This window comes from Cryptomeria japonica, chromosome 5, assembly GCF_030272615.1.
Source record: "Cryptomeria japonica chromosome 5, Sugi_1.0, whole genome shotgun sequence".
Lineage (NCBI taxonomy): Eukaryota > Viridiplantae > Streptophyta > Pinopsida > Cupressales > Cupressaceae > Cryptomeria > Cryptomeria japonica.
Window position 1 is genome coordinate 391,383,007 of NC_081409.1, and position 27,347 is coordinate 391,410,353.

Sequence of the window (27,347 nt, forward strand, 5' to 3'; positions counted from 1 at the left end):
TTCTTCAGTTACTATATAATTCTCTGATACTATCAGAGTAACTGGTTCAACACTCTATTCTGGTAAAGGTGTTACCGATTCATTTATAATCATTTCCACTGCCAGTTCCTTCTCATAAACTCTGATTTGACTTTTGCTCATCTCATCTACTTTGACATTAGCACTCTCCACAATTCTCTGCAATCTTTTGTTATAACATCTATATGCTTTACTTTCATTAGAATAACCAAGAAATATGCCTTCATCACATCTAGGATCAAATTTCCCAATAATATCATTTCTTTTGATATACCATTTACTACTGAAAATTATGAAATACTTATCTGTAGGTGTATTGCCAAACCATAATTCATAAGGTGTCTTATTTCTCCTTTGATATGTACTCTATTGAATGTATAAACAATTGTACTCACTTCTTCTCTCCAGTAGATATGAGGTAGAATAGCTTCCATCATCATTGTTCTAGCAACATCCAAGGTAGTTTTATTCTTCCTTTCCACAACTCTATTTTGTTGAGGTGTCTAGGGAGCAGAAAATTGTCTTCTTATACTATGCTTGTCACAAAAGTTGTTAAAATCACTGGATGTGAATTCTCCACCATGATCTGATCTCAAACATTTAATCTTCAATCCTTTCTTAGTTTCCACTTTAGCCTTAAAGATTTTAAAATTTTCAAATGCTTCAGATTTTTCTTTTAGAAAAGTAACCCACATCATTCTAGAATAATCATCAATGATTAGCATGAAATATCTATCACCTTGAAATTTTTTAACTCTAGCAGGGCCACACAAATCAGTATGAATAAGATCAATAACATCATTTGATTTATCTTGTATACTCCTAAAAGAGATTCTGACCTATTTACCGATTTGATATTCTTTACATACCAGATTATAGGGCTTCATAATCTTAGGTATATCACTAACTACCTTAGTTGAACTGATCTTCATAATGCAATCAAAATTCACATGACACAACCTTTTATGCCATAGCCAACTCTCATCAATCTATGTAATCAAACATGTCTTCTCACCAGAGTTCAAATGAAATATATCACCTTATGTTTGTGTACCAGTTGCAATCTCTAAACTATAATTGAATTCCCTTATCTAAACTGTAATTGAAATCCCTTATCTACCAATTGTCCTACACTCAAAAGATTATGCCTCAAACCTTCAACATAAGAAACATTGTTAGTATTGTTATTACCATCCAGTGATATAGATGGGTAAGTGCAAGAAGTTGTGTCCACTTAATGTGGAATTTTTGGACTTAGTGAAAAACTAGAAATTGAGCGGAGTGAATAGGAGATGAATTGGGATCTCGTTTACTCTCAGAAGCCCGAGCCGAAAAACAAATGGGATCCTTATTGGTATTTTGGTTATGTTGATATGGTTTTGTCATTAGTGTCAACATTGTTAACACTTATCAACTCTAGCACTTTGGAGGATTGGCAATGTTCACCAGCAAGCAAGTGACTTTATGCACAGTCACCGGTATCTAGTTCACCGGCAAGATATATTGTTCACCGGCACTTGGAATGACGTGGAAAACATTTGGTTATGTCGAAGACATCATTTGGACACTTTGTCTTGGAGATCTGTTCATTGGATTATTCATGTTTTCATATTTGTTGTTACCAACAAATAGGTCTAGAATAAGCACCAGCAGGCTTATCTATTCCTGGTCAGCACGGCATGCTTTGGAGATGATTTGTTGTTATTGTAAATGTATTAAGCCGACATGTTGAATCAGATATTGCATCGGTTATTGATTTACTTGTAATTATTTTATTGTAATAACTTTAAGAGCCAACCTACTAAAATTGGTCTTAGGTTATGGTATATATGTAAGATCTTATTTGTAAGATCGATATGCGATCAAGATAAGGAATTGTAAGAAGGTATATGTGAGAATAAGCAGAGCTATACACACAGACATCATTTGAAGGTGAAGCAAGGTTTTTGTAAAGGCAATTAGAACTACACTAGTACTGAATCCAGCATATGAAGATTCTATTTTGAGCAGTACACCATTATTGGATTTAACCATCCAATTGTAGTCAGTGTGACTCCTATTTGTGTTTGAGTAGTGAGCTCTAGGCACTTGGCCTTTCTGCATGTGCAGATCCCATTTGTATACACATAATATCTGTAATAGTATCATCTGATTGTGGGTAAGGTTTCCCACCATGGTTTTTCTCCTTATAGGGTTTCCATGTACAAATATTGGTGTTATGTGTTGTGGATGTTATTGTCTTTCCATTTCATACATTAATCTTTACCGGTACTACAATTAACTGATAAACTGTCTACCAATATAAAGTTTGGTTTACCGGTATTAAGAATTAAGGTTGGTTAAGTTGTTTTTGGTTTGAATTTATTTGACAACTGATTCACCCTCCCCTCTCAGTTGTCTCTGGGACCTAACAATCCCGTGGGCCCCGAGATCCTGTGCCTAGAACCCCAAACAGGATCTTGTGTTAAAACAAAATGGGATCCCATGTTGAAATGAAATGAGATCTCGTTTCATTTCAACATGGGATCTTGTTTCGAATATATAATTTTTTTCTTTAAACAAAATGGGGTTCATTTTTGCCATATAGGATCCCAATTGAAGGAGTGGAGCCTTCCCACAAATTGCTAGCAACCCACCTACAAGTCTTTTTGGTATGCCCAACACCCATTTTTATTCAATAATTCATATTTAGATTAATTTTTTAGTTAAAAAATTAGATTTTTAGTTTAAAAATTATGTCCTAGAAGGGGTTGATCCTTTTTTGCACATTTTGCATGGATTTCAAGACAAACCTCTTCATCATGCATTCGCGGTTACTTCATCATGCAATCACATAGACAGATCTACAAAATCAACTAGATAGAGTTACGCAATCGTGTAGAACCCATCATGCAATCGCCCTTACAGGATCATGTGATCACTTTGATACTATCACGCATTTGTTTTGAATCTTTCTGTTCTGATAATTTTGCGTTTATTCCTTCTCTATTCTCTGATATGTTTAATTCTACATGAAATTGAGTAAATTTGGAAAAAAATTATTTTTATTGCATGTTTTTTGTTTTAACATTTTATGGCACATAAGGTACAATTCAAGATTCTAGGTGCCAAAAGGACAAAGGAACAAAGAAGACAGGCCAAACGCTATCAAAGGGTTCTCAAAGCAGAAAAGTAGATACAAGATTGGGAAGATTAACTGGCCTTCAACAGATACAACAACTTATTTCTCTCATATCAAGTCAAATATGATTTAATTAACATTGAATGGATGATGAGAGATCTAGCTAGGGCCTCACAATTGGCTTTGCGGGTTTCTGATCAGGTTCAGTTTCAATTTTTTTTAAAAAAAAATTTGTGTTATCTACCTGTGTGTCACGCAATTGTCCTATTACCATTACACAATTGACCTATTAAAGTCATGCAATCACCCTGTCAAAATCATGGATTCAATCTAACAGAATTACACAATCATTTATCCAAAGTCACGCAATCGGGCAGGTATAATCACACATTCGCTTCTGTCAATTTTTTATTCTCTATTTTCTGTTGATTTGATTTTACTGCTAATCATTTGTTTGCATCTTGTAGAAAATTTACAGAAAGGATCAGATTAGTATTAGATCAATTGCACTTATAATCTCACACTTCATCTTTTGGTGCTTAAAATCAACAATGGTTAAAATGGACATGCATGCATAATCTCACACTTCATCTTTTGGTGCTTAAAATTAACCATGGTTAAAATTGACATGCATGTATAACACTTCTATTTGGGCTTAAAATCAATAATGGTTAAAATTGACATGCATGCCTTCACATTTCAATTTGGTGTTTAAAATGGACATGCACATGCGTATTCAACACCTCAATTTGGGCTTTAAAATGAACGTGAATTAGGCAAAATTAGATTAAATCATATTTGGTTTTCTTAAGGGATAATTTTAATCGTGTTTGGGGTGGACCTATTGTTACATTAACTAACTTTCCACACACCTTCGGGGTCTTGGGAGAAAGGAAGGAGGTGACAATGACACCCAATTTTATTTTATTTCACATAGTGAGGGGTATCTTTGACTGGGGATTTCATCACCCCATAGAGGTACTTTGAATTGGGATTCATTGGGGATATCATCTCTCCCAGCATACTCTCGAGCGGGTTTTTCAAGCCGCTATATAAAAATATTGGTCAGGTGACTAGAGTGTTGAGTACATTCAACGTATGTGGGGGCCTTCTCTGCACTGATAAGCTCAACTAAAGTCATAAGTGGCTTACTCTGAGAATCTATCGTTGGATCAGGACCCCTCAAAATTTTACAATATGAACCAACGTAGTAGCCCAAAACCCTACATTCAGTGATTCTGGGAGTGTGGATCGGACCCCATAGATACTCTTCATGTACCTTGCATTATGATACAAAAATCCCTCAGTTATAAGATCTTCAGGTCTTCAGGGTAAGAGAGACTGGCATGCCTGAGAAGTGTCTATTGTGGAGTGGAGCCAATGCTGCCAGACTCTCTATCTGTTCATTTTGTTTTAGTATTTCCTAAGGGCATGTATCATTGTATCAGACCAGTATTGAGTTAGTTCTTTGGGCTATTTCAGGCCCTTTCCTTCGTATCTCTAAATTCTCTGAGATTGTTTAAAAAACTAGTTTAGTCACCTATATCTACCTCCAAACAATTTTTCTCAGACTTGGAAAACCACAAAACTTGTCCTACACATAGAATTACTAAAAACGAAGTCCATTTTGAAACATCAAATAGTCCAGTAAACTCAAAGTTTTACACACTTGTGACCATAGGAAGTCCTTGCATAGTCCTCATTTATGTCCTTACTATCATCCTTAGTCCTTACATAGTCCTCATTTATGTCCTTACTATCATCCTTAGTCCTTGCATAGTCCTCATTTATGTCCTTACTATCATTCTTAGTCCTTGCATAGTCCTCATTTACATCTTTATTATCATCCTTAGTCCTTGCATAGTCCTCATTTACGTCTTTACTATCATCCTTAGTCCTTGCATAGTCCTCATTTACATCCTTACTATCATCCTTATTCCTTGCATAGTCCTCATTTAGGTCCTTACTATTTTCCTTAGTCCTTGCATAGTCCTCATTTACGTCCTTACTATCATCCTTAGTCCTTGCATAGTCCTCATTTACGTCTTTATTATCATCCTTAGTCCTTTTATAGTCCTTATTTACATCTTTATTATCATCCTTAGTCCTTGAATAGTCCTCATTTACATCCTTATTATCATCCTTAGTCCTTGCATAGTCCTCATTTACATCTTTATTATCATCCTTAGTCTTTGCATAGTCCTCATTTACATCCCTATTATCATCCTTAGTCCTTGCATAATCTCTATTTTACATCCTCATTATCATCCTCATATACATCTTCATCTAGATTTCATATATGTCTATCTTAGTCCATCATCATTTGCATAATCATCCTACAGAGTCATATCATGTGTCTTAATGGGTCTACCAGGTGATGGCTTTCTCCCCTTTGAGTAACCTAATCTAGTGCTAACCAATGGTCAATGAGAAATCATTGAAGGTCTAGCTAACTTAGCTTGGAACTCAAGGAGAAATGTACACTAGTATATAGGAGTCAAGTATAGAGTATAAAATTTCCCATAGGATTGATAGAGAAACTCTTCTAGGACGTCTAAGAGAAGACATGGAAAAACTTGCATTACAAAAATCCTGAAATACTCAAGTCTCATGTCAAAATTTACAATAGAGAGTTTAGTCTATTTTTGCATACCTCATACCTATGTCTAGAGTCTAGCATTAGTTGTCATCTTGCATAAAACCACCCTCATATAGTAGTCTTAAATGCCCATCACAAGGTCACAAAAGGAAAAAGGTATAATGGACCCAAACAATGACCAGTCTGTAAATCCAACTTGGAATATGGACATATCAACTAGTCAACAATCAATTTCTCAGGCAATGTCTACCCTAAATGAATTATAACAACATTTAACAAAAGAAGAAATTGAGTCAGCTCAACAAGATCCACATGTCCTTATGATCTTAGATGCACTTATACATAGTGATAGGGACAAATATCTCTCATTGTTATTATAAAATGGGGCGAAACTACCTAAATATTTTGATGTCACAAAAATATTACCACTAGGAAAAACTTTAGGTCAAGATAATAGTCAAACATCGCCCATAACACAAATGCAAGCAATGACCTCCTTTTTTCCTTAGAATGCACCTATGCAAACAAATGTCAGTACAAATGCAAACTTTCAAACAAGTGAATCATCTTTAGAGATAAATGTTAGTGTACCAACATAGAGCATACCGACAATATCAAGTGTCTCAGCACCTGTTCAAACATAGTTTCCTCAGGCAACAAGTGCAACCCAACCTCTGGATTCCTATTCTATAGGATCAACATATAGTCATCAAAATGCAAATCTAGGTCTTGCCAATACAACAAGTACAACTCATCCAAATATGGGTTCGCATATCACTTATTTTATGGTACCTAGTGGAATAGACAAAACACAAAATCATAATCATGGTACCTTCCAACAACCTCCTAGTTATGCAACTGCGAATCCTTTTGTAGGACATACACAGACATAAGGTGTACCTTTGACCCAAATAGATATTTTGACACAACAATTACAAAATTTGCAACAATAAGTGATGACCATGCAGATGGCTAATGATAAAAAGAGTTACACAATGCAAGACTTACATCCTTATCCTTTTGATCACACATTATGCATGCCTTCACTCCCACCACATTTTGAAATGCCCAAATTCGAAAAATATTGAGGGAAGGGTGATCCTAGAGACCACATTAGAGATTTTTTTACAACATGTATAGAGGTTACAATAGAAGACACTTACTTAATGAGACTATTTCCTAAAAGTTTGGGGGGGCCAGGCTTAGAGTGGTTTTCACATTTACCACCAACCATCACATCATGGGGAGAATTAGCTAAACATTTTATTATAAATTTATCACATAACATTGAAACACTGGTTACTTTGATGGACTTGTGTGTCATGAAACAATACAAGAATGAAAAATTTGCATCCTTCATACAACGATGGAGGGCTCTCTATAGGAGGTGTAAGACAATTATCCGATAAATAGAGCAAGTGGATATATTCATAGAAAACTTGATTCCCAAGATTAAATATCCGATACAAATGCAATGTTTAACCATGTTCAAACAAATCATGGAAAAAGCTCTAAAATGTGAGAAGGGACTAGTGGAACAAGGTCTTATTATGTATGGCAACACCAACAACAATGACAAATCTAATTTTTGGTCAAAAAACAAAAATGTGACCAATGATGGTATTGTAGACGCCAAAAAAGTAAATAGAACTCAACCGGTTTTATCTTTGGGAACTAGTCAATCATCAAATCCACATACAAAGAATAACCCTGCCTCAACAATTGTAAATGCTACACAAAACATGAACACAATATATCCTAGGGTAAATGCTCCAAGAAGGAATTACACACCTCTAGGAGAACCTATTGAGTTGGTGCTCAAAAAGTTAATACAAACAAACATGATCACTTTACTGAAAATAAAAGTATATGAACTAGGTCCTTTCAAACCCACATGGTGGAATGATAATGATTTTTGGGATTATCATCGGACTAAAGGTCACAAGACAATGAGTTGCTACAAATTGAAAAACTTGGTCCAAGATATGATAGACCAAGGTAACATCATAATCGATACCGATAAAACCTCAGTAAACACAAATCATACAATCTTTAAGGATCCATTTATTAACCATGACAAAGGGAAAGCTACCACATCAGGTACTCAAGACAATACAACTACCTACCCAAAGGTCTCATATGAATACACTATTCATGCCATTAGCTTAGGAGATATAGTAAACAATGATTCACAAGAAACATGTGATCAAGATGAGAAATATCTAGTTGCTCACATAGATGATAACCAAATTTGTATTCTATCAAAGGCACCAAAATAAGATGATGATAGAAATCTTTGTCTCACAAACTAGGGGCATGATGAACCACCTCATTCAGGATGGTTTGAAGATGAACTCATAGAACAAATCATGGATGTCAAACATACACATGAAGACTATGAAAAGGGATTTAACATAAAACTTTATAACACATCATATGATAAAGACAATACCTGTAAGTCATATGATATAGTGGCTACGATCACCATAACTCCTAGAGATAGAGACTGTACAGTAGTTACTTGCAGATCAAAGGTAACTTTACAAGGAATACCACCAAATCATCCACTAGTAGTAGGGACCTACAATGTTGTTAAGAAACTTAAGAAAACTCCGGCACAGATATCATTATTCAAACTGTTGCGTATTTCACCCACCAATAGAGCTATTCTGGATAAAGCACTTCAAGATTCGGTAGTGGATAGAGATATAGATGAAAATGCCTTCCAGTCCATGGTAGGAAATTTGACACAAGGCACTCATATTGCATTTAGAGAACAAGACATTCCCTAGTGATAGACTGCTCCATAATGACCCGCTACATCTAGAAGCTTACATACATAAGAGAAGAATCAAAAGAGTACTTGTAGACAAAGGAGCCGGTCTCAACGTTTGTACTTTAAAACTAGTTAAGGCGCTAGGATATTCTGAACTTAACATTGACTCATCTAAGAGGATAAATATTAAGGCATACGATGATGAAGAACGTCCCTCAAAAGGCATTGTAACATTACCCGTACAAGTGGGACCTATAACAACAGAGGTCACTTTTCAAGTCTTGGACAGAGAACTGGGATATAACATGTTATTGGGCCACCCATGGATCCACACCATGCAAGCAGTACCATCCACATTTCATCAATGTGTCAAATTCCCATATAATGGTATTGAAATCACCATAAAGGGTGATCCAAATCCCTTCCAACATTGCATTTACTTGAAAGAAAGTGTGGATAATTAGGTACCTATTAATCAAGCAGCACCTCTCACTACACAACTAGAGGCATTAATGAACACAGAAACAAAAAACAATATGTCTACAATGTCCTCCTTATAGATATAAGATATGGGTTGTGGAGAGTATTCTATTACAAATAATTCAAGTGGGAAGCAGTTGTCTCTATCTCCTAAGTCTTTTGGGAAACCTCAAAATGCAGTACAAAAACAAGACAAAGGAAAAGAAATTCTCATATAAATAGACTGATGCTCTTTCATCTTTCATTAGATGGGTGAATTACAAGAAGAATCCCTGAATGAAGATGTCAACCATTGGATATTTAGAGAAGATGATCATATGACAATACCTAGAATACCCATAGATCAATATGGAAATGGATTCAAAATGCTCAAAAGACATGGATATGATGGTACCATAGGCCTAGGGTTACAGAAACAAGTAAGACTAGAACCTATTGTTCCTGATGACAATTTAGGGAATCAAGGATTGGGGTATAAGCATGTACCACATATCACAGAAGCAAGACATCGTACCCTTGATATACTAAATAGACCAATGAAACCTTCAGACTACATACCACAAAGGGATTTTTCCACACAAGTGCTTCCCTCTTCATCTCAAACAAGTAAACAAGTACCCACATCACCTAGTGCGGAATTAGATGGGGAAGACATGAGTCAACTCCTACAAGAGCCTAGCACTGAGTCACAAAATGATGCAGTTGTTGACACAATATTAAAAGCTAATGTTGCAATAGATGTAGGTTTACCACCAGTAGATGAATCTAATCCATGGTTATTATCAATATTTCTACTATGGGAAATGACTCAAGCTCAACCTAATGAATTAGATGAAGAAAGATTGCAAAGGCTTATACAAGCTTAAGAAGGGTAACTACTATCCAAAGAAGACTAGTCAATCTACAATAGAATCAGTGGCAAGAACAAGAAGAGATAAGTGATGATAGCTCAGATGATGAAACATACATTGAAAGTGATACACACTCTCACAACTATGAGTTCTTATCACTCTATGATTCTATCCCACGAACAAGTGTCATACTAAGGTATTAAATAAAGACTACACAAGATGAAAATACATCAAGTCATTCAAACAATCAAGTCTTCATGTTATCAGAATATACTATAGAAGGGAGTAATGACTTACCCCTTGTACATTCACACTTAATTGATTGGGGGAAAGAAGGAAAACCAACACTAGATTGGTTTGAAAATGATGAAGCAATTGCATAATTCCTTGGAGTTAGAGAGGGATTTCCACAAGGTGACCACAAAGAAGGGTTTGTTGTAGACCTGGATAGAAAAACATACTTTGGAGAAGAAAGTAACTCTACAATAGAAGATATAGATCAAACCACCCATAATGGCAAGAGTGAGTTGGGTAACCTTCCTATCGAAAGAGAAATTTCAGCATTTCTTATAGAAGAAACTGAAGAAGTAAACATAGCAGAAGGAGAGGTTGTACATAACATCCAGCTGGCAAAATTACTAAACAAAGAAATAGACAGATTCATTAATTTTTTCAAGCAATGACCTATCAATTTCGTTTGGGCCTACACAGATATGTCAAGCTTAGATCTTGAATTAGTGTCGCATCATTTACCTTTAATACCAGGAGTTAAACCTTACAAGAAAAAATTGAGAAAAATGCATCCAAGTATTGTATTACTAGTTAAAATAGAACTACAAAAGTTGTTGGGTGTAGGTTTTATTTGACATATTGACTATGCAAAATGGATATCCAACCTGGTACCTGTGACTAAGCCCACAGGAGACATAAGAATTTGTACTGATTTTCAGGATCTAAATAAAGCTTGTCCTAAGGATGACTTCCTACTACTCAATATCGATATGATAGTTGATCTAACAGCTGGGAATGGAATGATATCATTAATAGATGGTTTTTCACAATACAACCAAATTAAAATTGCACTAGAAGATCAACATAAAATGTCAGAGCAACATACCAAAGAGCCAAGACAATGCTATTTAATGATATGATCCACAACATAATGGAAGATTATGTGGATGACTTATTGGCTAAATCACAAACAAGAGAAGGTCACCTTATAGTCCTTGCACAGATATTTGACCACTTGGAGTAGTATAATGTCAGACTAAACCCAAATAAGTGTGTGTTTGGTGTAACAACAGGTAAACTGTTAGGGTTTATTGTGTCCAACAAAGGAATTGAAGTAGACCCTTCAAAGGCCAAGGAAAACATAGATATGAAACCTCCATCAACACTTAAACAACTAAGAGGGTTACAAGGAAGACTACAATCCATAAGGAGATTCATAGTGCAGTTGGCAGATAAGTGTCACCCCTTCCAGCATTTACTCAGGATAGGAGTTACTTTTAAATGGATAGAACAATGCCAAGAAGCTTTCCAAGCTCTGAAATATTATCTTCTAAACACACCAGTGTTAGTATCACCTACTCCAAGAAAACCTTAGTTACTATACATATCAGCAACAAACTTAGCTCTAGGAGCTCTATTGGCACAACAAGATGAACAAGGAAAAGAAAGAGACATTTATTATTTAAGTATAACTTTGATCGGCTATGAGCTTAATTATACTCCTATAGAGTGATCATGCTTAGCAGTAATCTTCACATCTCAAAAGCTCACAGACTACATGCTTAGTCATAAAGTACTACTCATTGCACACTTTGATCCACTCAAGTACCTATTGAGCAGAGCAACATTGACCAGGCGATTGGCTAAGTGGGTCATGATCCTGAGTGAGTTTGATATAGAATACATAGACATAAAGGTCATCAAAGGAAAAATTATATTAGATCAGTTAGCAGATGCTCCTTTACAAGACATTCACCTATTGCTGATAGAATTTCCACACAAATCAGTGTTTACATTGATTGCATCTATAATATGGAAATTATATTTTGATGGGTCATATACAAGTCACGGATCTAAAGCAGGGATTCTTTTCGTCACCCCTCAAGGGGATTCTATACCTGTCATTTAGGATCAATTTCCCATGCACAAACAATATAGATAAATATGAAGCTCTCATCATAGGGCTTTGTACAACTGTACAATAGAGAATAAAAGAATTACAGGTCTATGGTGATTCAAAATTGATTATAAACTAGGTCAATGATGACTACAACATGAAAGATGACAAACTCATGCCTTATAAGAAAATGGTAGAAGATTATAAGGAGCACTTTAGAAAAATTACTTTTGAATAGATTCCAAGGATACAAAACAAGGCAACAGATGCCATGGCTACCATAGGATCTCTTCTAAATATGCCTGCTAATGAAACTCAGTTTGAGTTTATTATAGAATAGTTGATGATATCGGCATATGAGACTCCCTCAATAGAATATGTATGTGCAATTGTGGGTCTAGAATCCTCATGGTACAATGAAATATATACACATGTCACCAGATCTATCCAGAAATCAAAAGAAGACTCTTATTCGTTAGGAATCTTGACACACCATTATAGCTGATACATTGTATAGAAAGGGCTTTGATGGAACTCTTCTCTAATGTCTTAATAAAAATGAATCGTAAATTGCTCTAAAGGAATTCCATGATGGAATTTGTGGGGTGCACCAAAGTGGTCCACCATTGTCAAAGAAATTGTGAGAACAGGTTATTACTGGCCAACTATGGAAAATGACACTTATAAATATGTGCAGAAATGTAAGCAATGCCAAATGCATGGAGATCTCATTCATGCACCACCACAAGATCTTCAACCCATTACATCACCATGGCCATTTTCATAATGGGGATTAGATCTAGTTGGTAAAATCAATCCTACTTCTTCCAATGGGCACAAGTTCATCTTAATAGCCACTGAGTACTTTACCAAATGGGTTGAGACAATTCCTCTTACATACACCACTGGAAAGAAAATAGAAAAGTTCATGCTTAATTACATTATCTATAGATACGGGATTCCAATGTGCTTCATAACAGATAATGGGTGTCCATTTAAAAATCAAGAAGTGAAAGAATTGTGTGATAAATTTCAAATACAATAGAGATTTGCCATGCCATATTATCCACCAAGCAATGGACAAGCAGAGGCAACAAATAAAAAAATATTGAAAATCCTTAAGAAAGTTGTCACTAACATAGGATGGGACTGGCATCTCCAGTTAAATCCCGCTCTTTGGGCTTACAGAATAGGAGTACACACCCCTATAGGAGCAACAACATATTCATTGGTTTATGGTATAGACGCAATACTCCCCATTGAAATAGAAATACTATCTCTAAGAGTCTCCTTACAAAACATCATATCAGAGGAAGACTATAGGGTAGAAAGATTACAAGAGTTAGAAATGCTTGATGAAAATAGACAAACAACGTTCAATCATCTGCAAGGTTATCAAAATAGACTGAGATGGAGTTATAATAAATGATTCCGCCCATAAAATTTTGAAGTGGGAGATATATTTCTTAAAGAGAACCAAAGGAACCTAGCGGAACAAGAAAAGATAGGGAAATTTGAACCTAACTGGCTAGGTCCTTTCATCATAACAAGGGTTATAGGCAATGGAGCATATAATTTGGCTACCATGGAGGGAGATCGACCCTCTAACCCTATGAACAACATGCATCTTAAATGATATTATACCTAAGGGCTGGGTTGGTTTAGGTTTTACTTTCCGCATTTCATATCATATTATTCAAAGCACTGCCTCACATATAGTTTCTTTTTCAAATGCATCACATTCTCCAAGTTTCTACATTTTCATATAGCAACATCAATAAAACAAGGCAACTATTCAAGTTTATCATTCATTTGCATTTAAGAGAAACAAGGGTCATCTCCTTTCTTAGATATTCGGACATGAAGACTTTGAGGTTCTAAGGTCGTTCATTTTCAACATTACCCTGTGACGACGCTTTACTTATGGTTGGGTAGGGATTTCACTATTTGAGACTTGTTAACCCAAAATATCTCAATTTCTATATCTCAAACATATTAAGAAGATCTCTAATTCATTTTAGACACCTAGTTGATCATATGACTAGTGAAAAATCTAAAATTCTACTTCAGCACCGCTGTAATTGTCACACCCAAGTAGGTTTCATTACTTACTAGTCAAGGAAAGAAAATAAAGAAAAAGAGTTATGCCAAATTCATCTCAAGGAAAAATAACAATGATATATAACTGAAATATCATGCATACAAAGTGTGACAAAAAAGCTTGACTATGGGAATATGCAAGTAACTCCATCAAGGCTATGAACGCCTATTGGGAATGGAGCAATATTTGAGAAATGACAGTCTATAACCTCGTCGGAGCTCTAAAATCTTTTTGACAGTGAGGCTCTATTTCGGATGCTTTTGAAGTTAGGATAATCCATGTAGCTATTCATATAGAATGCTATGGATCTTTAGTGAACATAAGAGCAAGAATTAACTCATCTGCACACACATGGGCAAAAGAAGATCAAAGTTTCAAGAACCAATGAGGAAGTTTTATGTGTCTGCATTTGTAAATCATAGTCACTAAGTGTGTTGAGTTGGATGCTCCAAATGACCTTAGAATCGATTAACCTCTTATCTATGAAACATTTTGCACCTCCATTTCAATTGGTGTATTACAAAAGGCTAAACAAACACAGTCAACCTTGTACAAATAGGAAATTCATCTTCATCATGCATATTGCATTAACATAGGTCATGTCAAAAATTCATTGTCTCCACATGGATTCTACAGATCATCACGTCATATAGGTCTGCACACTGGGGGCATAACTGAGAAAATCCAAAAAATCAAATACGATCCTGAAAAAATCCAAAAACATTGAAAAACTCAAAAATCCAAAAACACTGAAAAACTCAAAAATCCAAAAACATTCATATAGCGCTCGTTGAAAGAAATCCAAGACATCTGCAAAATATCCTGAAAAAATCATGCAAAAACATTCAAATATTGATCCACATAATCCAAAAACATCAAAAAAGCTCTTGGAAAAGAACTAAAAATTGAAAAATCAATCAATCAAAAAACTTGCAATAAAATGTCTTTCGAGAAACAAATACCCTAGCAGATATCCAGCAAATGCTTTGCATGAAGTTAACAAAGGATACGACTACCTAGTCAAACATCTGCAATCAACTGATCAAACTATCTTATCAATTGTATCATATCCATATCAAAATTATCATTATCTTGTCTTAAACAGAAGATGATACACTCAAAATCAAATAGGTCAGTCTTAAATGGGGTCCGCAACTTTCTGAGATCAGACATTATCAACCATCACATCAAGCAACTAATAACGAAGGCGCAAGGTCAGTATAGCTGCTGAATTTTGTCCAAGTCAGTATTTATCTTTTATCATTTGGCGACAAATTATGTTCCTATGCTACTCAAGGATGTCCACAAGTGACTAGAGGAGCCATGATGGGCATTATCTTTTTCTTTGTTTGTTGTTTGTGGTGTGAACCAATGAAGTTCTAGGGAAATTGCTCTAGTGGGTGTCTATGATAGGATCATTTAGCTATTGAATGCCACACATACCTTGACCCCTAGTGTATTTCCCAGAATGGAGGGTTCACTCCTTATCTTCTATGTGTTTGTTTCTACAATGAGATAACTTACATCTTGGTTCCTTATACCCTGATGTGCTAAGCTTCATTGTTCAATAATAAGGCTCAGTGATGAATATATGTTGCATAATAAAATATGTGACACAGGTTCGTGATTCTTTCAATTTAATTCTCATCTCATATGTTTCTTGATAGTCTATTGATTTCCCATCTTCTCTCTAAATCGCATTCTTTCTAACATTAATTCTTTCATCAATCTCTTCTCTCTATCATCTTACTAACATTTCTTCGAGGTACATCTAAGTTAAAAATTTGTTCTGGCATTATCATACAAAAATATATATATGCATTCATATAGATACCATTGCATTCATAAATATCAGTTTAATATGCATACATTATAAGATAACATTGCATTCATTAGCATCATTGATACATACATGTAGTAACCATTGCATTCATGGATCATATAGAATCAAATAGATATACATCATATAACTCATAGCATCATATAAGTATACATGGAAAACAAAGCATAAATAGATCACTGCCAAAAATTGCATATCATATATATATCTCAAAAATGATAATGTGTATGAATACAATAAACAGGCTCGAAGCTCAGATAACATGATCAAAATGTCTCAACCAACACTGCCTCTGTTAGTGGGAGGATCCTGTCCACTAGGTCCTATCCTAGGATGTTGAGGTGGTCCCATAACACCACCACTACTGATCCTCCATGTGGAAGTCCTACTAGAACCGAAATGACCTCTAACAACACTAAAACTAGGAGCTCTATGTCCCTCAGGAACAATGTTATGATAAAGTTGTCAGTAGTAAAAACCCTCCTGTGTAGCATAGTAAAGTCTGTTAGACTTACTCCATGCATCGGTACCCAGAGAAAAGTGCTGGTCATATGTAGCCTAAATCATCTGCGACCATCTAACTGCATCATCTCTCTCCCTCTAGAGATGATCCCTCTCAGCCTCTAAAGCACTATAGTCTGCACGGTAGACCTCTCGCTCAACATCTTGTCCAATGACCTCCTCCTCCAAACTATGAATCTACGCTCTAAGAATCTATGGATCATCCTCATCGCCCACTTGTCCTCTCCCACCCTCTATAGAAGAAACATCCTCTAGCTCTGACATATCATCATCATCTCCATCCTCACTGCTTGATGACTCTGAAGAATCATCGCTATCCCCACTATTGCTAGACTTGGTGTCTCCACCAATGTCTACATCCTCGTCTCCACCTCCCTCATCTCCTCCCTCATCCTCTCCCTCCACTCCTCCATCTCCCTCAGCTCCTCCCTCGGATCCACCTTCCTCTCCTCCTCTGACTCTCTCCCCCAACTCTAGCCTCAATCTCAGCCTAGGATGGAAAATCTATTGTGCTATAATCAGAACAATAGGATCAGTAAATGGAATAGGCCTATGTCTAACAAACCATGCATTATACTCCGGCATAGTCCCTGGATCCATTGCACCTCTACCCCAACCCTAGAGTAATGGCTAAAGAGCATCAAACTCAGCAGAAGCAACATGCGGCTATATGCACACCCCCCAATCAAATACCTCTCGAGATACATGAGCAAAGTAAGAAGTAACAATTGGTGTCACCTATACCTCTCCAAACTATCTCAATACCTGACCTGATAGATACATCTCTATAATCTGTTGCATCTCAAAAGTCCTACCAATTAGATACCTTTGCTATCAGTAGAAAGGCAAGTGTACTACGTCATCTGCCCAACTGGGAAAATCTAAGTATGGTCTCCAAATAAAATGCTGAAGTATGTCAAATGGATGTCTCCAATATAAGGTGTTACCTAAACCCCTATTTCTGATACTTGATGTATACCTAAAAGCATAAGGCTCACTAGGCTACAAATCATCATGAGTAACAAGCCTCAAAATAGAAATATTCTCCCATGCCCAAGTCTGGAGCAGTGTCACACCACAACTGATAGACTGATGCCCAAGATATACAATCACATTCATCTGATAATACAACATGGCAAGAAGACATGGACCCCAAGCATATACTTGTCGATGAAAAATCATATCATGGATCACTCTGCCCCATCCCACTGGAAATTTGTGACCTCATTTGTTAGGTATCAACAAACCACCAACAATACTGTATAATACAATAGTCATGTCATCATAATCTAACAAGGCCCAAGGGATGTCATATCAACCCCTAATCTGCAAGTCCTATATAAACACTCAAAAAGTGCATACAATCCAGCAATGCCATCATCATGGTCATACACAACTCTCTCACCATGAATCGGAATATGTAGTACACACCATACATCCTCTAAGGTAATGGATGCCTCCCTAGATGGAAGATGGAAAGAACATGTCTTAGAATGCCACTGCTCTATCAACTCTGTAATCATGGCCCTATTGGTCATCACCTCTAGAAAGTGTAACACATAGTACAAACCAAGTTGTCGGATATGCTCAATCTCCTCATCAAGTAAATCAACACAAAGATCAAGTCCACTGGGTCTGCTTTGTTGGTAGTATAACACTCCAATGCTCTCTTGTAAAGACAAAAAGTTCAAAATATTAGATATCGGATTACAAGAACATAAAAAACAAAAAACCAATTATCAGACGCATGACAAAAAGTATCCACATACAACGAATGTGTAATGTTTATAGAGAATGTGTAATGAAAGGAGCGCATGCATAACAATCAACACTATTGCATAAAGAAATCAATGAATGTGTAACATTATGCACTTATGTGTAATGTTAATGGCTAATGTGTGACTTTATGAGCATTTGTGTAACATTAAGCACACATGAGTAAAAATGACAGGCGATTGCGTGATACAAAGGAAAAATTGAAGACTGGAATTTTTTTGAAAAATAGCGAAAAACAGGAAAAAAATCAAGAAAAAACTAGAAAATACCATGCTGCCAGTCCCAGGTCTCTGACATCAACATACTCGATCAGACAGGTGCAATCGAGCTCTATAGCTAGCCATGATGATCAAATACTCGAAACAAAGCACAAGATTTGTAGAGAAAACAAAGAACTTACCAAATATCAAATGAGCAAATGAAAACCTAAAATCTCTATTTATAGCTCCAAATTAGGGTTTTTTTTGACACCTTGACACCTGTGGTCCCTGCCAACTTCAAACAATGTGTAGCCTACTCAAATGATCTTAAAATCACATGAAACTTCACACAATTGCTTATTACACTGATATCGAAAACATGGTCTCAATTTTTGAATTTTTCGACCACCTTTTCCAAGGGGGCATATTTACACTATACAGTGGTACTAAGGCATACTAGGGCGGAATTTTCATTTTTCTTTGAAACAACGTCGTTCTGGCATTGTCTCAAAGAGGGGCAAATGTAGACACCTAAACATGTCTTATTGATCATGTATTAGTTATTCCTCTAATTGATTAAATAATTATTTAATTATTTAATTAAGTTAATTAATCTTATTTTTCTAATTTCATATTTCCTCATTATCTTACTAATTATTCTATTTCCTATTCTATCATCATTTAATCATTTTAACCATTTTCTAAATATTGATTAAAATATTTGTTATTTAATTAGTTTTGATTAATTCCCCAATTTAAATAATGTTTATTATTTAAATAAATTTTATTCTCAATTTCTATCTTTAATCATCTAATCATTAACCCTTTTCTAAATATTAATTAAATATTTATTATTTAATTAATTGTAATTTATTCCTTTAATTTTAATAATCTTTATTATTTAATTAAATTCCTTTTTTAAAATAATAAAATAGTGTTTTCAAATTATTTAATGAGCTAATTAATCTTCCATTTCCAAATCCCCAAATTCTAATTTCATCTAATTTCATTTAATTTCATATTCTTCTAATTTCTTCTAAATTAAAATACATGTGGATGATTTCAAAAACCAAATTGAAAATCAAAGTCAAGTTCTAAATATATTCAAATACTAAATTGAATTAAAATAAATTCAATTATTTGAATAAATTTCATACAAAGATTAAATTGAAAATCTAAGTTAAAGTGAAAGTACATGCTAAATTAATTAAATCATTTATCTCTCCAGTCTCTATTTCCATCTTCTAGCTCTCTTTGTCATCTTCTTTATTTCTTCCAATCATTCATTTTCTTCTTTTAGTTAGCTTTTTCTCAATCAGTTGACTCAATTAATCTATTCAATCTATTCGGTTTTGCCTCCAAGTTAGCAGTTCGACTATCAATTAGCATGTGAGCTCACCTGAGTTCCACCTCTTGATCATTTTGTTCCACCTTTCAATCAATCTTCTCCAAAAATCTATAAATTGAGCATTCAATCCTCACAATTCTCTAGATCATGAACTTCAAATCTTTCTGTCAATTGCAAGTTGCTAGTGCAATATCTGAGAGCCATCATACCACAAAGAGAAGAATGTGAGGCCCTACCCCGACTCATCCTAGCATTTCTATTATTTTCATGTTGAGACTATTATGGATGCTTTATTTCATTGCATTATGGATTTTGAACTTATATGATTCCATGATTTGGATAACATTGATGTATATTGATGCTTCATTTTTATGCATTAGGGATATGAAAATTTATATGATGCTAGTATAGAATTACTTTGAGATGATGTATGTCATTATTGGATTTGCAGGACTTTATTATGATGATAGATAGGATGCATATATTATGAATGGATCAAATTTTGAGGATTATGATAATTGCTTATGGGGATTAATTGGGATATATGAGATATTGATTTATTACTGTCAATTGTATGAGTGTTTGACATGTATTCAAATTCATGTGTTTAATAATATATGTAGTTATTTGAAATTACTAATGTGTAAATTGAGATGCGTAAGAAAATTATCCATGTGACCATGGAAATATTATGGAGAACCAAACCTAGACCTATGTACATTTGTAAAGCCAGGGGTTGTCTATTTGGAGAGACAACACCCCGTTTGTATCGTATTTTATTTGTGAAAGTAAATGATGCATGTGTGTTAAATTGATTTTATTAATTTATGTAAATCTAACAAGAGACAAATTTCATGTGTAATTTTGTAATGTATTTTATTGTGTCACTTGACACGTGCTGATTAGTGTCATTGATTTTGACTTGTCTCTTGCAGGGAGTTTGTTCCTATCAAAGCCCATTTCAAACATTTGATTGTGGTCCCAAATTTTCCTTGGGTAGAGAGTCTTAGGAGTGGTCAACTCAAGTTTAACCAGAAGGTAAACTTCAGATGGGTTTATAAGGGGTCAAATGGACTCTTAGGGGTAGTTTAAGTGTTTCTCCTATGGTCCATAAGGTATACCTATGGGTTAGGGGTAATTTTAGGCATGTGACTACTCCCATGTGACTGTTTAGTCACCTCAAAAAGTGGGTTTTCCAAGGTGAGCGAAAATTCAACTTAGAAGGTTCCTCCTAGGATAGACAACCTTTCCTTCCTTGTGTCAGCCTCTATTCCCCACCTTCTCTTACCTTTTCCCTTTCTAGTTTTAGTAACATGTAAGTGGATTGGGAAGACCAACCAATGGGAACTCTCACTCTATCCAAGGGGTTGGGAAGAGTGAGAGAAGCCTTCTTAGGCAAGGATTAGGGACTTAGTGAGTTAATCACCCACTCTCCATTGTTGGAGATTATGCAATTTTGAAGAATGGTTGTAGGATAGAATTTTGACTAAGTGTTGGTGAAAAGATTGTGTGGATTTGGGCTACTCATCCCCAACTAGATCTAGCGAAACCTTTATGTAGATTAAGGTTGGTTCTTACTCTCTTTTTGTTTATGTTGCATATGTATGTTTGAAGAAATGCTTGTATGAAAGAGTTGTTTATTTGTATTTTACCTTGTGAAAGAATATGTGATTTTCTCCCTTCATTTCTATTATGTATTTTCTTGTATTGGGAGTATCCAAGGCCTTCTACTCTTGGGAGAGTAGGATGGTCTTGGGGTGGAAGAAGTTTGACAGCCCTGGGTGAGAGGCTCTCATTAAGAGAGTGATCTCAAGGGTGTTCTTTTGTGACCCTTGCTGCATAGCCTTGTTTATGCATTTGGGGGTCAAAAGGAGAGATGAAATGGCTTATATGCCTTTGGGGGGCATAAGGATGTGGGGATGGACTTGTGTTGTATTTGGTTGCCATGAGGTGGCTTGAGATGTTCCATGCTTGCAATCTCCCCAATGGTATTTGGTCCACTTCCACCCTTGGAAAATCATCACAAGTTGTGGTGAAGTGTAGCCTTGGTTGGGAAAATTGTTTATTGTGTGTTTATCCCTTGCTTGTTGTGGTTGTATGTGTGTAACCCATCTAGTGCTTGGTTCTCCAAGCTCGGGGGTGGCTTCTAGTAAGCCTAGGCTAGGAGGTGAGCACTCCATGGTCAAGCCTTATGTTTTATTTGTAGGTTGCTTGGGATGGGAAGGAAAAAGAAAGATAGAAGTTGTTGGTTTTTACTTGAGCTGCAGAAAAGATTAGGAAAAGAGATAATGTATTTAAGTTGTAGCTATGTAAAGGAAAGCTAAATGTTGTATTTGTTTTTCAAAAGAAAAGGAATGTATCCATTTTATATTCAAGTCCTCATTCAAAAAAAGAGAGACTAGTTGGGTTTCATACCCATTTGTAATGTTAACTACATCCTATTCTAAATATGCTTTTAAGAAGTGCTTTATTCTATTAAGTTACTTTTGCAAAATGAAATGTATATTCTTTTATTAAGTCCCTATAGTTACTAAAATGATGTTTTGATGCATTCTTGTTATATTGGAATGTAAAAATTCATTTTATTCCTTCATGCAAATTGAAATTTTGGAAATGGGAAAAGCAAGCATTTAGGCCTATTTGGGATAGATTCAAATACAATAACTGGTTAAATAGAGTTAATATGCCTACCTCTAAATTGATTTTTATTGTTTCCTAGGCTAAAGTAGTTGTTGTTAGAATTTACTACATTCTGTCATTTCATTACTAGCAAAAAATATATCTGATTTATTACATTCTGTCATTTCATTACTAGCAAAAAATATATATGATTTATTACATTCTGTCATTTTAATTACTGCAAAAAAAAAAATCTAGATTTTATACCTTATCTCTAAAGTTAGCAACTAGTTGTCAAAAGAAAGATACAATGCATTATTTTAAATCTGTTTGTTTAGAAAACTTGCTATTAAGTGTCTTTTAAAAGAAAGAAGAAAAAAATATTTATAGATTTAATATTTACACATTTAATTAGCAGATTTAATTAGCAGAGGAAATGATTAGTTTGGGTTTAATATTTCATATGTAACAAAATTGAAAGCCTAAATATTAACATAATAGAAAATGAAAATATTGCCTTTATTATCATGCTGCTAATAATTTATTACTTTTTGCATGTTAAAGAGAGTAAAAAATAAATAAATAAATAGAATGCTCAGGAGTGTATAGGTATAAATATGTATATATAAATATATATATAGATAGATAGATAGATAGATATAAATAAACAAAAGGAGAGTATTATAAGCAGGAAATAAAGAGGCATTTACCCTATGTTAGTTCTTTGATTTTTTTTTTATATTATAAATGCAGCCTGATATTAATATATATATATATATATCTCCTATTTTAAAAGTAAAAATAAAAACAAAAAATAATAATAATAAAATATCTAAACTGCAAACCGACGGGGGTGGGCCAAGAAACCCTACCCCGCCGGATCGGGGCCATCCCTTTCCCCTTGTGGGCGCCACAGTGAGCGAACGCTGCTCGCTGTGGGCCATTTGCAGTGGGTAGGGCGAAGCCCGCCAAATCGGGCAACCCCCACCGATGGTGACTGCCACTATGGTAACCCACAGTGGGTGGCAACCGCCAATGTCGATGGATGGTGGTCGCTGCCTGTGGGGTACCACAGTGGCCACCACCTTCGGCCTCCCCACCCCGCGTGATCACTCGGCCTTTTGCCCTGCATGAGCACTTCGGCCTCTCCGCTCCTCCCTCCATGGCCGCCACCAAACCAGGGCCGCCTCCTCCTCCCTTTCCCTGCACAAAAAAAAATACTCACACACAAACACGCATGCCCTAACCCAAACTTCGGGTTAGGGCAAGATTTAGAATGGGTTAAAAAAAATAAAGGTGTGGTATATGTAACTTAAAGTTTAGGGTTGCATATGAATTAAAAATGGATTTAGCGAATTTAAAAAAATAAGGGGGGGAAAACCCTATTCAAATTTTGAATAGGGTATCCCATGTATTTTTTTTTAACACTAATAGTTTACAATTGCATTATTTAAGTTAATATATTCATATGGGTATTAATAGGTGTATATTTTAATTATACATATAAGAATATATTGTAGTGAGCTTAGTTAAGGCATTCGCTAACTTAAGATTATAGTTATATATTACATATATGATGTATAAAAGCTTATAAGTGTGTAAAAGTGTATATATATATATATATATATATATATATATATATATATATATATATATATATATATATATATATATATATATATATATATATATATATATATATATATATATATATATATATATATATATATATATATATATATATATATATGGGTTTAAATGGAAAACTAAAGGGTTTTATTCTATTAATATGTATTAATAAGTGCATTGCTAGTATTTTGACCTTAGGGAATTAATTATTTGGTCAACATTAAGAGTTAACAAAGCAAATGCTATAAAAGGGTCATTTTAACCCCTAGGCGAATTTTAAATGCATTATATTTATCGCTCATTTAAAGTTAAGTTTTAAAAGTCTAAATGCTAGTTTTTATATAACTAATGCATCGAGTAAGTAAAAGATTACTTGGGATTGATAATATCTCATGTCAAGTTAATTGAGAGCTTTTGTTTAAATGAATTTATTTATTTATTAATTGGAGAGATAATAATAACTATTTTGGAAAATTAATATTTTGTTTTTAAATTTATAATTTCTTTTTACCAAATTGATTTAGTTATTAGATTAGTTCAAAACATATTTAAGACTAAACTTGTTATTGTGTTATTTTAGCAAGTTAGTTTTATTAGGTTATGTATTTTTTTATTTATTTTTAAATTATTCCGTTTGTGCCCAAAAGTTTGGGCATGACATTTTGGTATCAGAGCAAGGTTTCCAACACTAGGAACCTTTCTCCATTACATTTCACTTTAATTATTTAATTAATTAAATTATATTTATTTTTATTATAGTTATTTTTAATTAATTAAATTTTTCTCCAAAAAAAAATTTATTTATTTCATTTTATTTTATTTTCTCATAAGGATGCCTCCAACTACGCAACAAGCTCGCAAACGTGGTAGAGGCCCTGGGCATGTACGCATGACACGCGAAGAGGTCAATAGGGAGGAATCAGTTTCAGAAGGGAACCCAGAGGCTCCTCCAGAACAGTCGGTTGACCCGAACCGAGACATCTTGTTAGCTCTATAGAACCTAATTGGGATAGTCCAAGATAGGCTTCCAGTAGTGGATCATCATGTTGAAAACCAGAACTTAGGGAGCCATAGATCAGTAGAATGGGAATGGAGTAGGAGTCCACCTCCTAATCCCATAGAGAGTCAGGCTGGGCATGAGCCCAAGTCCGTTCACCTACCAGAACCACCTCCAGTAGTTGCACCATATTGAGAGATCACGTCAGGATCCAGGGGATTTGATCAGAGAGGTTATGCGCCTCCAGCCACCATCTTTTGGGGGATCTACTGATGAGATAGAAGCAGAGGCATGGCTTTTGAGCCTAGATAGGTGCTTTGCATTGTGCTCCTATGAGAGCAATCTAAAGGCACGTGTAGCAGTCCACCTATTGAGAGGAATGACCTCCACATGGTGGAGACAAGAGGAATATAAGTGTGGCTTAGTTGCATATACCCTCACTGGGAGATTTTCACAGAGAGATTCAAGGAGAGGTACTTATCAAAGAACTACAGATAGCGTGGGGTGGACAAGTTCCATGACCTCCAGTAGAAGGGTCTCTTAGTGACCCAGTACAAGAGCAAGTTCTTCAAACTCTTACCATACGTGGACTACTTGAAAGACAAGAAGCTTCTCATCAATCGATTTATCAGAGGGCAAAGAGCTGGCATAGCAGGACCAGTGAGGATGGCCGCTCTAAGGAGCCTTCAGGTTGCTGTGGAAAAGGCCCTGATAGCAGAGAAGATTCAGGTTGGGCCACAGGACATGAGGGATCAGTTCTAGAACCGAAACCCTATACCCCAGACATACGGGTTTCAGAAACCCCATTGGAAGGGTAATAACAGACACACATCGAGGTTCTCCAAACCCCCTCCTCCATAGCAGTCATAGCAAAACCAGAGGCAGAGGCCTCCGTAGAGTTAGCAGGCTGTAAAGCCCAAGTAGTGGTAGTCTTAGGGTCAGAGGCGAGATCAGTGATCCTAGGATCCTTACACACCTTCGGCAAGGACTCAGTAGTCCTCCAGGGGTGGGTATAGTGGTTCTAGCAGGACAGGGGGACAATCTTTCTCTATGCCTTAGGGCATGCAGTTTCAAGCACGTGACACTTGCTTCACATGTGGAGCCATGGAGCACATGGCGAGAGAGTGTCCTCAGGGTTAGATTGCAGGCAGTTAGAGGATGGCAGCATCAGAGCTGATAGTTGGGGATATAGGCAAGTCTTATAGGGTCTTCCCAGTGGTTGACAACTGCCAGGCAGAGCATCAGGCCACATTTATTGAGGCTGCAGGTATGATCAAAGGTAGCAATGTATCTATATTATTTGATTCAGGAGCTACTGACTCTTTTATATCTCCATTGGTTGTGGAGCGTTGCGGGCTAGTGGCAATTAGACAAGAGGTCAGTTGGGAAGTGGAGTTAGCTTCAGGGGCTAGAATGTCAGTGGAATTAGAGGTTAGGGGATGTCACCTTTAGATTGGCAATACCACCACCTTAGTAGACCTTAGAGTTACACCACTCAAATCATATGTATTGTACTTGGCATGGATTGGCTTCATTCCCATAGAGTCAAGATGGATTGTCACCTAAAAAAGATCGAGTGTGAGGATGATCTTGGTTCTCCCATAGTAATCACTGGGATTCAGAGGCCTATGTCTCTTTGTATGATTTCTGCAATGTAGCTTAAGTAGAGCATGTGAAAGGGAAGCCAGTTATTTGCCATCACCATCAGTGATAGAGAGGAAGAGGATGAAAAGGAAACATCTATTATTGACCATCCTATCCTACAGGGATATTCAGACATGTTTCCTTTAGAGTTACCTAGTATGTTGCCCCATAGAGAGATTGATTTTCATATAGACCTTGTACTAGGAGCTGAGCCAATTTCAAGGGCACCTTATAGGATGACCACAAATGAGCTTAATGAGCTCAAGATGCAGCTTGAGGAACTCCTAGAGAAGGGCCACATTCATCCTAGTGTATCTCCTTGGAGTGCACCAGTCATCTTTATGAAGAAGAAGGACGAATCTCTTCCATTATGCATGGATTACTGTCAGTTGAACAAAGTAACCATCAAGAACTGATACCCTTTTCCCAGGATCGATGATTTATTCAACCAACTTTAGGGTGCCAAAGTATTTTCCAAAATTGATCTGAAGTTAGGGTACCATTAGTTGAGAATAGTGGATAGCGATATCCACAAGACCGTATTTCACACTAGATATAGCCACTATGAGTTTACCTTGGTTCCATTCGGTCTTACGAATGCCCTAGCTATTTTCATGAGCCTCATGAATGGGGTATTCCACACATTCCTTGACCATTTTATGATTATGTTCCTCGATGACATATTGATATATTCACGG